The sequence below is a fragment of the Acomys minous genome (genome assembly GCF_964271855.1).
Source record: "Acomys minous genome assembly, chromosome: 16".
Lineage (NCBI taxonomy): Eukaryota > Metazoa > Chordata > Mammalia > Rodentia > Muridae > Acomys > Acomys minous.
In genome coordinates, this window is record NC_140498.1 from 35,267,602 (window position 1) to 35,284,364 (window position 16,763).

General features: G+C 45.2%; 1 protein-coding gene across 1 annotated transcript in view; it reads left to right on the forward strand.

Annotated features, from left to right (window-relative positions):
• Positions 1-16,763, forward strand: part of DOCK2 (dedicator of cytokinesis 2) — a 406,436-nt gene that overhangs the window by 193,184 nt on the left and 196,489 nt on the right. The gene's annotated exons all lie outside the window — the stretch shown is intronic.

Below are 16,763 nucleotides of genomic sequence, written 5' to 3' on the forward strand. Positions count from 1 at the left end.
GAGAAGGCTTTTAATGAGTGAATAAGATAGAACATTCCAGATACTTGTCTACCTTTCCCTATGGCTTTGTTCAAGTGGTGTTTAGGCTCAGAGTACTATGGGCTTGGTTTTCTAAGAGCTGTTATTGTGTGCACCTTGCCTGTGTTAGGGCTCAGGCAGCCCATATATCCAGAAATGAGGACCACAGGTTTTCTGGTGGTTAAACAAAAGCCAGTGTTCCTCGGAAACATGTGAAACTGGTTCTTATCTGCCAGAAGGAGTCATTGCCCTCACTTCTGGCAGAAGGGACACATGGCTCCATTGACAACCACCTGTGGTTGCAAATCAGAGCTCATGCTGGTCTACAAGCTCCCTATGTCCATACCCACAAGTACTTGTTTTATGTTTCAGCCCCTCTACCCTAGCATCCTGTCCCTTCTTACTTCCCCAGGCTTCCCTCCTCCCAGATACCCTAGTACACACACACACACACACACACACACACACACACACACACACACACACACACAGAGAGAGAGAGAGAGAGAGAGAGAGAGAGAGAGAGAGAGAGAGAGCTATCCTCCCTCCTCTTGCCGACAGCCCTGGCCTTGTCTGCTCTGTTTCTCTTTCTCTTTGCTTTAGACTCTTCTAGATGCCTCTGAATATATCCTCTCTTTTATCTACAATAAACACCTTCCCCTTAAGCAAACCATGGAGTGGTCATGTCAGGATTTTCTTTACTTCACTCTCTCTCACATACAGAGGTCAAGCCAATATGGGGGTAATTTTTCTGCATAAACGCTCTATTCTGAGGCAGGGAAGACTGCTCCTCCATGGTGTGACTGTCTCCCCCCCCCGCACCCCCCCACAGACCAAGCAAACAAAAAAACACCACTAACACCGAGGCCTCTCCCATCTTGCTTAAAGAGTTCCTAACAGTCATCAGTTTCTAGCAGACTTGGGATCACCCAGCCGTGCTCCAACCCACTGGCGGTTTCTCATCCCAGACAGGAGAAAATTCAAACCACTGCTACCTCCGGGGTCCCTCTGCCCTGTGTTCCTCCCACACATAAACAGATGTCTCTGTGCCTTCAGGCTGGTCCTCTCCCTGGAATCAGATTGGCCCAGGAATCACCTAATCAGAGAGGCTTCCTGGTCCTGATGCCAGTCTGCAGCACTTGGGTCGCCCCCTCCCCCACCCCCGCCGACCCTCTTCGAATTCTGTAACATGTTCCTTATCATTTTCAGCAGGCCTCTACTCTGTTTTATTTTGTTACTGTCTTGTTCTCATTGTGAGAATGGGAGTCCAGGGAAGCAGTTTTGAAAAATCCCTGCTGTGTTTTCGAATCACACAGCGGCACCCGGCATAGTAGATGCTCAATAAATACTGAATAAAGATGTGAATGAATGAATGAATGAATGAATGAATGAAGTGTACAAACAGAGACACTAGGGTATAAAGAGCAGTGCCACTGAGCTCAGATTGACTGGTGTCGCGCTAGATCGGATCATAATAGTTACCAGGGTTCCCCCTTCCCTGAGAGAAGATAAAAACTGTCCTGTACGGTTTGTGATGGATGACTTACTCTTGGGCATGGAGCCTGCCTTAGAGAGTGGTTGATATGCCCAGTGACTTCCCACGGGAGAAAAAAGAGTTTCCCTTTCCTAGCAGGTATCAATCATCAGTTGCAAATTGTTTCTCAGGTTGGGGAAGGACTTTGTGTCTCCTTCTCCCCTTCAGTACTGGGGTGTCACTGGCTTGAACCCATGCCGCCACCGTCTCCATGAGGTCATGTGCGCACCAGTCTCATCCAGAGGATGTTACTCCCTTGCAGTCATTATCACCTCAGCCTCCTACAATCTTTCTTTTTTTCCCCCCTTTGACAAAATATTGATTTTTTATTTTTTTTATTTTTTTCTCCTTTATTAATTTATTCTTGTTACATCTCAGTGGTTATCCCATCCCTTGCATCCTCCCATTCTTCCCTCCCTCCCAATTTCCCCTTATTCCCCTCCCCTATGACTGTTCCTGAGGGGGATTACCTCCCCCTGTATATGCTCATAGGGTATCAAGTCTCTTCTTGGTAACCTGCTGTCCTTCCTCTGAGTGCCACCAGGTCTCCCCCTCCAGGGGACATGGTCAAAGGTGAGGCACAATGGACAGAACACTCTCCACAGTAGAGTGGAGAGTGGGATATTACTTTCTCCTACAATCTTTCTACTTCCTCTTCTACATAGATCCCTGAACCTTGAGGGGAGGAGGGGAGACATCTCATTTAGGACTGAGCGCTCCAAAGTCCCTCACTCTCTGCATATGGTCCAGTGTTGGCCAACACAAAACCAACTCCATGGGTTCTGTGGGGAGAGTTGGTGGGGAGGGGATGGCTTTTGTTTCATTTTAGGGTTTTTTAAAAGCATCTTTTTTTTCTTAATGCTTTGTTTGTTTAGTTTTCTTTCTTTCTTTTTGAGAGAGTGAGAATGAGCAAGAGAGAGAGAGAGAGAGAGAGAGAGAGAGAGAGAGAGAGAGAGAGAAATTGGAAGAACCTGGGAAGGATTGGAGAGGGAAAGCATTATCAAAATATATTAAATGAAAAGTTTTAAGTTTTGTGCAAGGAGACAAATATGGGTCCAGTTGCATTTTTTTTTTTTACACATAGACATCCAGTTAGACCAGCACCATTTGTTGAAGATGCTATCCTTTTTCCATTGAATGGATTTGGCTTCTTTGTCAAAAATCAAGTGACTATATGTATGTATGAGCATATAAAGGGGGAGGAAGTCCCCCTCAGTCACAGTCATAGGGGAGGGGAGTAAGGGGAAAATGGTAGGGAGGGAGGAATGGGAGGATACAAGGGACGGGATAACCATTGAGATGCAATATGAATAAATTAATAAAACAAAATAAAAAAAGAGAAAAGTTTTAATTAAGAAATACTGTATAAGCCAGGCATGGTGGCACACACCTTTAGTCCCAGCACTTGGGGAGGCAGAGGCAGGCAGATCGCTGTGAGTTTGAGGACAGTCTGATCTACAAAGCAAGTTACAGAATAGCCAAGGCTACACAGAGAAACCCTGTCTCAAACAAACAAGCAAACAAACAAACAAAAACCTCACAAAAGACCTCTAAAAAAAACAAAAACAAAAAAGAGGAAAAAAAGGAAAAAGAAATACTATATGTGAAATTTCCCAACATTTAGGTACTGGTACTTATATAATTCCTTAAACCTACACTCAGGTTTCCAAAAGCACAGTGACATCTCTGCTTTACCGTGGTATGGACAAAGCCACGTGGTTGGGATGTCCAATGATAGTCTACTTCATGGAAACAGAACCCAAGTTACCGAGTATTGTTCTAATGGTGACTGGGGAGACTGTGGTCCCTAAAAGGAGCCTGGGTGCTACAGCCCTCCATGGATATGGCTCTGTCCACTCCTGCCTACACCTGTTTATTTGTTCTCTATGCCTCTTACTGTGTGCTATATACATCTAAAGAGGTAAGGCTGGGCTGGAAGTGAGCCTGGTAGGTGTGAGGCCCAGCTTCCGTCTTCCATCCTGCATAGGTAGGTAGACAGACAGATAGACAGACAGACAGACAGACCGATAGACAGATAGATAGATAGTAGGTAGATAGGTAGGTAGGTAGGTAGGTAGGTAGGTAGGTAGGTAGGTAGGCAAAGTGGATGATTTAGTGGCACCCACAGAATGCTGCAGTGCCAGGATCCCCTGCATCCCTGGGCTGCACAGCCTTGTAAACAGCCCGTCATTTTTCTCACTTACCACCCTTTCCAGTGCTGAAGTGCCACCATTTCTTACCGAGTTAGAAGTCTTCTTACGCGTGGCTCCCAGAGCGCACCTTAGATAAGCATTTTATGACCCTTCCTAATCTTTATTCCTTTCCTTTGGAATGAACACGAAGGTGATCATCAATCCATTTGGCTCATTCTGTATATAGCAGGCTCTTAACTCCCTGCCTTGCCTTGAGTGCAGCAGCCTTTAGAGCAGGGTAGGAACGGTAGAAAGCGCTAAGTAAGTGGTGTCTATTGTTACTTCCCTTTCTATCGGGTGCAATGAGTCTCTGTCCCCCTGCATTATCAACTCCAGAGAGTGATGGCAGAGTGGGCCTCATTCACTCCTGCCTCTTTATGGCTCTGTACTAGGATGCTTTTTGCTGTACTGATGGCCTATCCAATACATGGTCCTCTTGCTCTCTGGTATTCTCTGCCAGGCAGGACATGCCCTTACTCTCCAAAGGCCAATGGTTTCCCCACTGCCTATAAAATGGCTCATAAATACATTCAGATCAGTCTCGCCTTCTAGAGCCTGCTGTGGCCTCAACTACTCTTTCTTTTAGCTTTTCACCCGACCTTTCGTCTAGATATGCAGAAAGCTGTACATCTGAGTACTGCCCGCACATACCTGGTGCTCTCGCTTTCCCGTACATCTCCCATCGCCTACCATGCCTTCCTGTGCCTTCTCCGCCTGGATCTACCTCTCAAGGTCCAGAGTGGACACGTGCCCTTAGGAAGCTGCCCTGCCTGGAACATATTTTTAAAACATAACCACCAAACATACTATTTTTCATGAGCCCTAGCATTTTTGTACGGTTGTAGGACCAATGCAGTAACTCAGTCTAGGTCACCCCCTTCCCCACCTCACATTCTCCCGCTGTCATTCTCCATCACTTCTCCCACCTTTAAGCAACTGGCTGTACCCATCTTTCTCTCCGGGGGCCCTTGTAAGGTGAAATCATTACAAGTTTAATTTCTCATGCCTGTCTTCTCTCCTGAGCATGTTCGGCAGTCCATTGGGAACATGCAGTGCTTTGTTCGTTTTTATTGCTGGATAATAGTAACTTGTATGAACATGATGCTTTCTTATTCATGTGCTAGTTGGTGGTTTAGGGGACTGCCTTCAACTTTGGGCCATTATAGGGTATGCTGCTAGGGTATTTGGTTTAGTGTGGATATAGGTTTAGTATGGGCATATTTTAATTTCGCTTGAGTAGAAATCTAGTGGTGGAGTTGATGAGGCAATAGGTTTCTTGCTAGGAAATTGCCCAACTGAGCTCGAATGTCTGTGCCATGCCTCAGTCTATAAGCTGTGGCAGAAGGGTCTGGTCCTTACATTCTTTCGTAGACAAGACTGCAGACTCTATCAATTCTAATGGGCTTAGAACAGTTCTACTGAGATCTTCTCATGTCATCTGTACTTTATGTGGTGGCTTTGTTTTCAAGTCATTTTTTTCTGTTTGCAGGCTAGTCCTAGCCCCTCTGTTACACCGTATGGTGTTTGAGAGACCGTGCCTGTCAGTCCAGTGGCTAATACATCTTCACACAGTGGCTGTGAGACGCATTTGTTCATGTATTCTTCAGCATTGTACTCATGTGCCTGTACCCAGAGAGTACTTGTGCGTTTCTTCGGTGTTCTGTGAGAACCCGTGCTATCCTTAGAAGAGGCTCAGGTATTGTTTCTCTTCTTCGTTGCAAGAGTCCTGAGGGAAGGGACTGTGCTCCATTGGTCCTTTTTTTTTCCTTAGCAGAATGCCTTGTGAAGAGTGGGCATTCAGTGCATACTTAGTAAGCAAATAAAGTAGTGTATGAATGAATGAAATGTCCCTTGAATAGGCATACCTGTGTATTTTCCCCAAGACTCTCTTTTCTTTTTAGCCAAGTATGCTTTCTCAGTAACAAGTACCCATATTTTAGGGAGTGAGGGTGTGAGGTAAGGTAGGTCTCTTCCAAATTTCTCTGTCCCTTTGACTGGTCCCAGAGCCTTGTGCAGGTGCTGTTGCAAGCTAGTCTTTCATCTTGGTGACTCTCGTTTGCTGATTTAACTACTTGGAGGAGAGAATTGAAGCGGGAACAACAAGAAATAGCAGGAAAATCCAAAAGGAGTTTTTTCTTATGACAGCTCCATTTTCGCAAAAGGAACCTTTCTAGCAACTCTAAGAATGGAAAGACCTCCTTCAAAATAAAGCAAATTATGTTGGAAAGTGATTACTCAGGGGTCAGAGGTCCCTGTCTTAGTGCCCAAGGCCCCAATTTAATTTCAAATTGAGATTTGACAAGGAGGAAATATTCCCATTCCACCCATCATTTTTAATTTTCCAGACAAGACTTTTATTGGTTCGTTTCCATTGCTTGGGAATATTAAACAATCAATATTTTTGACACACGCCACTCATGTCTAGTGTTTCTGAAATCCCAAGCAAGACCTTGACTGGGGAGGCAGGTGGTGATTGCAGAATGCCTCTTTCCAGGGGTCAGACAGTGCTTCCTTTGGCTCAGCACATTGTAATTATCATTTGCTGGCGATGGCCATTCCTGACTTTCTGTAAATCACCTGCCTCAGCAACGGATGGTTGCTGATGACAAATGAACCAAAGAAGATCTATAAAAACCACAGTCAGGGACTCAGAAGGCCCCATGCATCTCCATTGCTCGTTGCCAGACAACAGCCTGTTTACATGGATCACCAAGGAGCTTGACTTTGATGGTGAGAGGGGCTGCTTGGTTTGGAAAAAGGGACATTTGATTAAGGGAGACAAGTAAAGAGCTCCACATTCCCTCTGCAGAGGATTAGCATATTGTAGCAGCCTCTTCACATCTTTAAACCTTGGTTTTTTGTCTTCTGTTTCCCTAGCCTCTGAGTCAGCCTGTGCTGCCCACCCATCCCTACTCTTGTTGATGGTCATGTCTACCTGAAATACTTGTCTTGAGAATGGTTGCAGTAGCTCCATGTTGACTCAGTGGGAAGAACTGAATTGATTAGTGATGTCTGTCATAGCATGAAACTGGTGATCAGTGACGATTGATGATATTTGCAAATATCTCCAGTCAATGTGTGCATTGACTGCAATTATTGGTGTTTTCTGCTCTGGCTTAGTCTAAAAGTGTCTATATAGACACTATCCTCTTCTGTGTCTCACTGTTTCTTTTATGAAGGCTGATGTAGGACGAATGGCAAGAAAACCACATAATCTTGAAGGCCCACGGTTTACCCAGTAATTATTCCTATGGGAAATGTGCTGTGTCTGTATCCAATATATAAGGCACACCTTGATTTTTCTGTGGCCATGCAACCGAGCTGCTGCTGCCACCTGCACCGTGACACCAAGTGTCCCCTTCAGAGATGTGAACGCACATAAGAAAGTTTGACCCTGTGGTATGTGAAACCTATCCTGAGTTCTCAGACACAGGTGGTTGGCATTCTTTTCAGGGTTAGAATAGATACTGTGAGTCAGAGGATGGAAGTACCATATCTAAAGACACACAGCTGGAGGCAGCAAGACCGGAGGTTCCTTCCTAGGGAGGCATTATCCCACCTGAGGGTTTCAGAGCAAGGTACACTTCCAGGCTTGCTTATCCCAGAGAGGGCTGGTCCCTCCCCCTACCTCAACCAGGCTGGGAACAGTCACCCCACAGCAAGGATCAAGCAGAGAACACACCTGCTGCCAGGAGTTCTCGGAAGGAAAGCGATCTGGTAATTTTGTTGAATTTGGGATCTGGCTTTTATTTCGGATAGTTAAAATAAGCCTCTGGGTGTTATATTTTGGGCCTAATTACCCCGCTTTTCACAGAGGAGTCTGTGGAGTGATTAAATAAAGGTAACTGCAGTTGGCATTCAGAGAGGTTTGTTAAAAAGGGAACCAATGGGAAAATCTGGAAGGTACCCCGACTCTACTGCCTCACCTAACAGGATCCCCGGGAAACCCGGGTGGCGTCAGGAGAGTCTAAGCTCTGACTTCACGAATTCTGTTCATTCTTGTGGCACCGAGTGGGGACACCACCACTGAAGGATGAGCCTGGCACTCTAGGTGGCCTGCTCAGAGCCATAGCAAGACCCTTGGTGACACACCCTTCCACCTCCAGCCCATTGTCCCCGGAGAGAGGGTATGCATGTAACTCTCACCTAGACCTTCCCCCAGCAACCCGGCACCTTGTTTACAAAGCTTGGTTGCTTACTGGGCAGATATTCACATGGCAAGCAAACGTCTTTTACTTCGCTTAGCTTGCATCAGTACTTCTATCGTATAGTTGACAGTTGAGGCACAAACAGGTTAGATAACTTGCCCATAAGTGCACAGATTGCAAGTAGTGGAAGAGCTAAAGTCTGAAACCAGGCATGGCCATTTTAGAATCCCACCTCCTAAGTGGTGTGTTGTCTACTTACCCTGTTAGTATATAAAGGGATGTGTTAGGCATCAGTCATTTTAAAGGCTCCTAATGAGCATCTTGAACGCACAGCTGCCATTCTGCCTCCACTGGGAACTAACGAGGTAACCCATGTGATGACTTTTCAGAAAGGCTTAGAATTTGGGGTAGAGTTGGATGGCAGGGACATATTGAGAGACAGTCTCCTCAGTTCTGGTGATTAAATATCAGAGCTAAAACTAGAGAAAGATCCTTTTTGTTTATTCAAATGTTTCTTTTGTTTACGGGGGTGAGGAAAGGATAGCCATCCCCCTTGGCAGTAGAGGCAGCAGCTGGGGTGAGATTCTGAAGGGTTCAGGAGGGTCTTCCTTCACCCACACAGTCCTTGAAGACCTGCCAACTGAGAATGCTTCTGAGCTGGGGTGGGGCCACCATCGCTGTCTTGGCTGCCATTGTTACATCTTCCAAGAGCACACATGACCTCCCTGCTGGTCCTTCCCAGTTCTAATCTTCAACTAAAGGGCTCTGCCAGAGAGCTTTCTACATGAGGAAGTACCTGGGACTCTACAATGCTGACAGATGGAGGCCCAGCTGAGTGCACTCTCTGGGAACACAGTGTCTGTCTCTCGTCACAGTATTTCCACCTCCCCCATGTATCAGTCCAGTGTCCCCCTCTGCCTCTTCTTCGACAGACCATCTTGCTATCCACCTTAGAACTCTTCTTCCTCCCTTGTATCTTTGTCACAGAGAGATGCACCTTGACCTACCCCCATCTCCATGGCATTCAAACCACTCACTCCATTTAGGTACCCTGCTGGGTGTACCCATCACAGAGTCATAGGGGTGTTGTTCTTCCTTGTACCCTGCAGCAACACTGAAAATGGCCTCCACTCTATCTTTAGGAAACACTGTGGCCCTGGCCTGTGGATACCAATAGGCACCTTTTCAATGAAAAAAAAATTATCTGGCTTGTTTTCATGTGCATACAAGCTACCGTTCTTTGACCTGGCACTTCAGTGTCACTACTGTTCCCTTATGTGGTGGTTAGGCCAGGAGACTCGGGGCAGAATGGGCAAATGCTCTGAAGTAACGGCTATGTAGGAGAGGACTGAGAAGAGGGATACATCCTCCCCCACCCCACTTGGGGGGGGTATGTGTGTGAATACTAATAACCATGCACACCGATGAACACTTGTGTGAGTAGATGGGCCCTGCACTATGAGAATACAATCGAATTTAATCCAGGTGTCAGCAAAAACTAATGTCCTATTTTAGAGAGGAAATACTCTGCCTAGGCACTTCAGGCTCAGTAATGGGAAAACTGGACTCTGCATTGTGGCGAGCACTGTCAGCCTCAAAGCATAAGTGGTAAACACTTCACTCCCTGTGTTTAAGAAACAGGTTTGCTGGCTTAAAGTCCTTGAACTAGGAAATGTCCTAAAACACAGTATGTGAGCATATCCGTGTGTGTGTGTGTGTGTGTGTGTGTGTGTGTGTGTGTTGTGTGTGTGTGTGTGTTCATGTGTGTGCATGGGCTTTTTTTATGCTCAGGGGAAGATGAGTAAGAAAATGCTAACAATTATGCAAGGGAACCCACTTCAGGTTGGTAACCCAAAGGAGGCTGGCTTCATTAGCTCAGGGTAGCTTGGTTGGTGGTGTGGGGGAGGGGCATAGGCCCTATGCTGGGAGCACAGTGCTCTGATATGGAGTCTTATAATTGCATATCAGGGAATAATTGGACATATATGCACACACACACACACACACACACACCATCTTTCAACTCTCCAGGGGGCCGCTGCATATAGGACATGAGTCATGTATCAAGACTGACATCAGAGAACTGATTTTGGGTCTTGAATATTATGAAACTTTTGGGTGGGTGGATTGAAAAGGACGGGGAAACTCTGAGTGGGTGCTAAGCGGGTACAGGGCTCCTTACCTTGTCTTGTCTTATGGTCTTCTGTCTTTTAGGCAACATTTTTGGTGACCTATAGATGCTGCAATTCCATTTTTTCTATACCAATTGGGATTTTCTTTTTCTTTCCCCCCCCCCCATCTGTGCTTCATAGCAGGCTGTGATTCCTGGGGGGGGGGAGGGGCTGCATCCTAGTATCTGTGGGGTTCCTATCCCACTCTCAAGGACTCTGAGTGTAGCAGATGCTCAGTCCAACCTCAGGGAGAATGAATGGAAAGATAAACCAATTCAAAGGACCAAGCGGGTGATGCGATTTTTTTTTCTTTTAAGTTCTGATTTTAAAAATAGGTGAGGAAAGGTCTGTTTCATGCCAGGCTTCCCTTTAAGGATCTTCTATATATAAAATCCCACAATTCTGCCCTAGCCCTGTGAAAGAATTTTTTTGGACAGATTGGAGAAGAGCCTGGATCATCCTCTTTCTGATCCCAAATCAGCCTCAGAGATGGGGAGTTGGAGGCAATTTGTTGTCATGCCTCCTCCCTGGTTGGGTCTACAGGGCAGCCTATGCAGGAACAATGTCCCCATTTGGTAAACTGAGGCTGCTACTACCACCACCAAAGATGTTTCCCATTTGGTCTGGGGAGCTTTACCTTGGTGTTTTGCAGAGCAGGTCAGTCTGGGATCTGGGAAACTTGTATCCTAGTGAGACCATCCCTAGACACACCAGGGCTGCAGCTGTCAACACCAGGAGAGGGAGACACACACAGAAAATTTGGGACCCATTCAGCAAATGCTGGGAAATGTACTGTCCGTCATCAAATTGTAACAAAATTACCTCCAAATAGCCCAGTGCCTTTTGGCTTCAGTGAGTGGAGCTATGCAAATCTGATTTGGGGCAAGTAATTTTAAGTGTGCTCTTAAAGATAAGAGTCTGCAGAATCCGCTGTCCTGTTTTCCGGCTCTGGAGACAGTCTTTAGAACAGAATGTCTGCCCTTGACTTTGGCTTACCACAGTCTCAGCCAGCATTGCTTTCAAAGGGCAGTAAAGCAAGCTGTAGAGTCTGAAGGGATCTGACAGGTGGGGAGCTGATACCCTCTTTCTCAAAGAATGAGGAGCCTGTTTAATAATTGGGACCTTAGTCCCTTTATTTGCAAAGAATCATCTTGAACAAATAGCAGGCTCTAGGGAAGTGAGAGCTGATTATTTCTTCTTCTTCTTCTTCTTCTTCTTCTTCTTCTTCTTCTTCTTCTTTAAAATTATATTTATATGTGTATGTCTTGTTTGTGTATGTGTACATATGATGGGCATGCATGTGTGCTGTGGCACATGTGTAGTCATAGAGCAACTAATAGGAGTCTGTCTCTCCTACTGTGAGTTCCTGGGATCCAGATGGTTAGACTTGGTGCAAGCACCTTTAGTCACAGAGCCATCTTGATGGTTCTCTTATTGTTCTTTTTCATGCTCAAGTCCTTTTTCCTGACTTGACATCATGACCGGCTCAGAGGGCTTCACAACCCTTTGTTGGAATGTTTGGTGGACATATAAGTTTCAGGATGTGTCTGTGAGCTTTGCATTACTACATCAAAGTACCCAAAGCATTTTAATTATAAAATGAGAAAAGGTTTACATAGCCCATGTTATAGAGGTTACAGAGCCTGCACCTCTATTCTTTCACGCATTACATGAAGACCTAAGGATGATGAGTAGATGGCTCTGGTGAGAACTGATGCCTCAGCAAATGGTCATATCCCAAGCCAGAAAACAAAGTGATCAGAGTGACCAAACTAGGTACTTTATAACAATCTTCTCCTGTGAGCTACTAAGAAAGCCATTAAGCACTACCTGCTAATGGCGTGGCCCCAGTCACCTAAGGACAACTCCCCATGAAGAAAGGTCAGACCATTGGAACAGCTGTAACGACACAAGCAGGAGCCTCAGGTCCCTGTTGTCCCTCCAAGGACATGGCTCTTCTTGAGGTACTTGAAGGAAATAATTCTGTCAAGTGGTCCTTTAAAATCAGAACATATTTTTCTAGACTTGTTGCCAAATTCATTCAGGGGTGCCATTTAGTCTTTAAGTGGCATCTGCCAGGGTTTTCTCAAATAAGCAATAATATTCTGTGACTCATTGTGGACCGAGGGCCATGGGAACTTAACAGTAGGAAAGTCATCAAGGGAGCTGAGATCAGGAGAGAGAAGTCCAGGTCCTCACCAGACTTCATGGCTTCTCAAAGGTTGACCTGGGCACTAACCCTGTTCAGCATTTTCTGGGTTAGGAGCGCTCAGGACTGCAAATTTGCTAAGTTTCTTTCTTTCTTTCTTTCTTTCTTTCTTTCTTTTTTCTCTTTTTTTCTGAAATACCCTCACTTTATTTTTATGTTCAAAAATCCTCAAACACCATTTCTTTAAAAATAGAAATTACTAAGAAAGCCCAGCTTCCTGAAGCCTCTTCCTGTATATAATCTTATCATCTAAACAGCATCTGAAGCCAAGAAAGCACAGGGCTTAATCTGAAAGATGGAGTGGGCAACAGGCATGACCTGGCCCTGACTGTCTGTCTTCCCTGGTTCTTCCTCTCAGAACTCACAGTCATGTTTTCTCCTAATTCACGCAGTACACCTTAGAACGCATGTATGGCATCTCATGTGACGTGGGAAGCCCATGGGAGAGGTTCCCAGAGATTGAGTGATAACTTCCTGGTAGAGCATGAAAGCATCAGATTGCTCAAAGTAATCCCAATGCAACATGAAAGTGACAGCCGGTGCAATGCTGTGAGCTCTTGGGATGGAGTGACCAACATGGGGCAGAGACGGTAGAGGACGAGAAAGTTACAGAGAAGAGATGGTGTTTAATTTGGTACTTGCTGTTGTCATGGGAGTGAAGAACTCTATCCTCCAACTCCTGACTCCCACCCTCCATATCTTAGATTTTGACAAATTGCTCCTCTCTCCTCAAGCCTCCATCCATTCTGCTAGAAAGTGGCGGTCATCATAAATATGTCGTAGGAAATGTGACGAGAGCAGTGAAGTGCTGGTAATCACCCACTGTCACGTCAAGGAAACAGAGCTTACTATTACTGGGTGTTTGTTGTTGTTTGTTCAGTTGGTTTTGATTTCATTTGGTGTGGAGTTTCATTCTGTATCCCAGACTGGCTTTGAACTTGTTATCTTCTTGTCGTGGTCTCATAAGTGCTGAGATTTCGGGCGTCTGCGATGTACTGTCACTATTAAAACAACATTGCAAACTCCATCTTCTAGTCTCTCTCAAAGTTCAAATTATTTCCTGTGATAGATGGGTGATGGATGTTGTCCCAGGCAGTAGAAGAAGATGCAGCAGCTATAGATGGTTAACACCCTCTGATTTCTCTGAGTGGTAATGAGATAGGGAGGGGGAAGGGAGCTAGCAAGAGGTTGAGATTAGGAGCTAAATGTTAGTTTAGAATCCATTTGTGAGCCTTGTTTGTTGTAGAAGTGCCCATCTGTGCTCTGAGGTACTGGTGGGGTGCAGTTAGAGATACAAGAATCAGAGATAATTTGGCCAACTATCTACCTCAAAAGACTCCCCGAGGGAGTTTGCTACACAGTGGGGGGAAAGGCAGGATGATAGACAGAGTTTCAGGAGTATTTACATCCTCATCTTCAGATCAAAAGAGAATGGTATGACATCTAGGTAGAGCAAATCTGGGAGAGACCTCTGCTTCCTGAGAGGCTGCCCTCATTAGATCATAGACCCTGTGAGGTCAGGGCCTCATGTGCACTTTCTCAGTGTCCTTGGCAGTAGGCATAGCATGGAAAAGTGGCTTGGACACTGCACGGATGATGGACTAAGATTCGTCTATGTGTCTTCAGATCCCAGGGATACCTATTAGTGGAAAAGAGACAGAGATCTCATGGTAGTCAGGCCAGCAGTCCGAATTTATAAATGTTGACCTTTTGACTTGCATTTTGATTTTATTGCCTTTGGTCTTCAAATCGAAAGCACTGAAGATATAATATTTTGTATCTGAAAAAAAAAATGTGAACAGAAGACAAGGACAACAAGTAACCCCAAGATCCTTCTGCCATCCATCTGTCTAAGATTTCTGTCTGGGGTGGGGTGAGTTCAGTTATTTGGTGTGCTCGGTGCAAAGGCTATGGGCACCACTACAGAGTCTAGCAATTGAAATAAATATGTCTGGTTTGGGACCTGAGAGAGAAGACTGCTTTGTTAGTGTAACCAGGTGTCATAATATTGAGTGTGCTGCCTGGGCAACCAGGCTGATGGGCCAAGTAGAGGTCACTGGGCTAAAGAATGGTCTAAAAATGTATATTCAGGTCCTATCAGGAAGAAAATAATGGGTTTCGTTTGAATGAAATTTAATATACTTATGGATTCTGAAAAATTTTTTGAAAGCCTTTCATGATAATAAAGCTTTTATTTGTTTGGGAGCAAATAACCCTTTGGTGTGATTTTATTATTGTCTTTTCACTTTAATCATGGTTGAAGCCAAGGCAAAATGCTTCGCCTAAAATGCTCCTTGAGTAGACAGCCCCTGTCTGTTTTAAATTGCATTGTGTCTGAAATGGACTAGGTCACATGTAATAAATGCTGGCATTTTAATAGAAACATTACAGCAAAAAATAGTTAACAATCTGCTTTAATTTCAAAACTCATTTTCTCTCTCATGCAGTTGGGCAGTATCTTGGTAAAATGTGCAGAATGCATTGGGATTTAATTATGATGGCAATTTGTTCTGAAACAAGGTTAAGTAGGGCTGTCAATAAAGGTGCGGGGTGAGGACAATGGTGTCCTGATGTTCCTAAGTCCTGAAATCCAGGCCGACCATAGAAGAGTTGAAAGCCTTGGGCAGTGTTCCTTGCTAAAGCCTCCAATTCCAGAAGCGCCGATACAGAGGCGGGGTGCCAGCGGTGTGTCATGCCTTGTGAGTTCCCATCCAATGGGCACGGGAAAGCAGAGGTTGAGAGTTAGTATCACCTTCGCTGATCCATTTACCAATTAACTTACTCCTTCACTGTCTAAGCCCCAGTATGGTGAGTACTGGGTATATATAGGCAGCTGAAAAAAAAAAAAAGCAGGATTCCTGCCCCCAAGCAGATAATAGAGACAAATACATTCACTCAAGAGTGACATAGATACTGCTATGTCATAGACTTTGAGGGCAAGGTCCTCGGTGTAAGTAAATGATAAAGAAAGACATCTTGTGTGGTTTGTGGTCATGGTAGGGGTTGGTGAGAATGCATTACCTACCATGGTCAGGGAGGGGTATGATGTGGCAGAAAGGAGGGTCCCCACAGAGCCTTTAGGGGATATGTTGCAGTGGGCAATAAGATGCCGGCTATGAGGAAGCTGTCTGACACAGAGGAGAACCAAGCTGTGTGGTTGCCAAAGGTGCATTTCTTCTTTTTGTGGCCTGAGGACTCCATAGAAGACAGGAGGAGATCATGAACGGTGAAACTTTGGGTTTAGGGGTGGTACGACATGGCCACTAGGTATTTGGGCTGGCAGTCTGTTTAAGGGAGATGGGAGGAAATCGAGATGGAAGCATTCAAAAGGGTGATTATGATCATTATGTTGGCCAAGCATGGACTGTAGCAAGCAGTCGGCATTGACTTTGGAGGTGTGCCCCAGGCAGCCCTTTCTTGTTTGATGGGCCTAAGAGTCATAAAACATCTCTGTGGCTTGGAACTTAATAGCAGGCATACTTTTAGCATCCAATAAGTTGCCTGTAGTGACCTAAAATTAGATCCTTTTCAAGTGAAGATCATGCTGGGGACTCTGCTCAGCTGGCAAGGGTAAGGACGGACTTCAAGTCCAACCTGAGTGGTGCCTGGAATGGTCCAGCTCCTCACACACTGCACACTGACATTGGTGCTCCCAGAACCCATTTCCCCAGTACTAATGGCTTTGGGCAAATCATCCGGTTATACGTAGTTGCCTCATGCTAATTTCAGGAAGCCTCAAAGGCTTCTTCACTTTGGGGAATTTAATGCCATGCCACAGCAATCTTTCCCCATAGTGATACACTAGCTGTTATGGTCCCACGTGTTTCTCTAAGGCAACGAACACTCACTACTTAACATGCGTTGTCCTGCTGGCTAAGGCTGTGATAAGCCAGAATCAGTTGCTCCCTGGCCCTGAGAGGATCTTAAGCCTCCATCTGACACCAACTGCTGCCTCATGGATGCACTGGCCCTCCTTTCAACCAATTTACTTCAATGAGCAAAAGAGTGAATGTGTATTTATTGGGCACCTGCTGTGTGCCCTACACTGTGTTTAGAGCTTCCTTCACTTAATTGCCAAATGTCCTCCAGGGGGGAAGAATCAGGGGCTCTGGTTCATAAGATGGAAAATCAGAAGCTCAGTTAATGAGGTCACTCAGGAAAATGAGTGCGGTCAAAGCCTGGACTTGTGATCCTGTGACCAGGATGTTGCTTTGTTTTCACTTCCTCTAAGTTGGTATTTTCCACAGTGGGAGACTCAGCAACTGCTGACTCACACCATAAGAAAGTTCTCTTCAATTCTTTCTCTCTCTGACTAGTTGAAGAAAAAACAGCTTTGGTGTTAACGTGCCACCATTAGAACACACGGAATATTTGCAAAGACCTTTTCCACAAATGAACTGGTCGTATGCTTAGGTCCGCAACCTTTACAGGTGGGAGTTCACTTGAATTTAATCAAACTATTATCTCATGTTTGCCTTTTGGAACGTGACA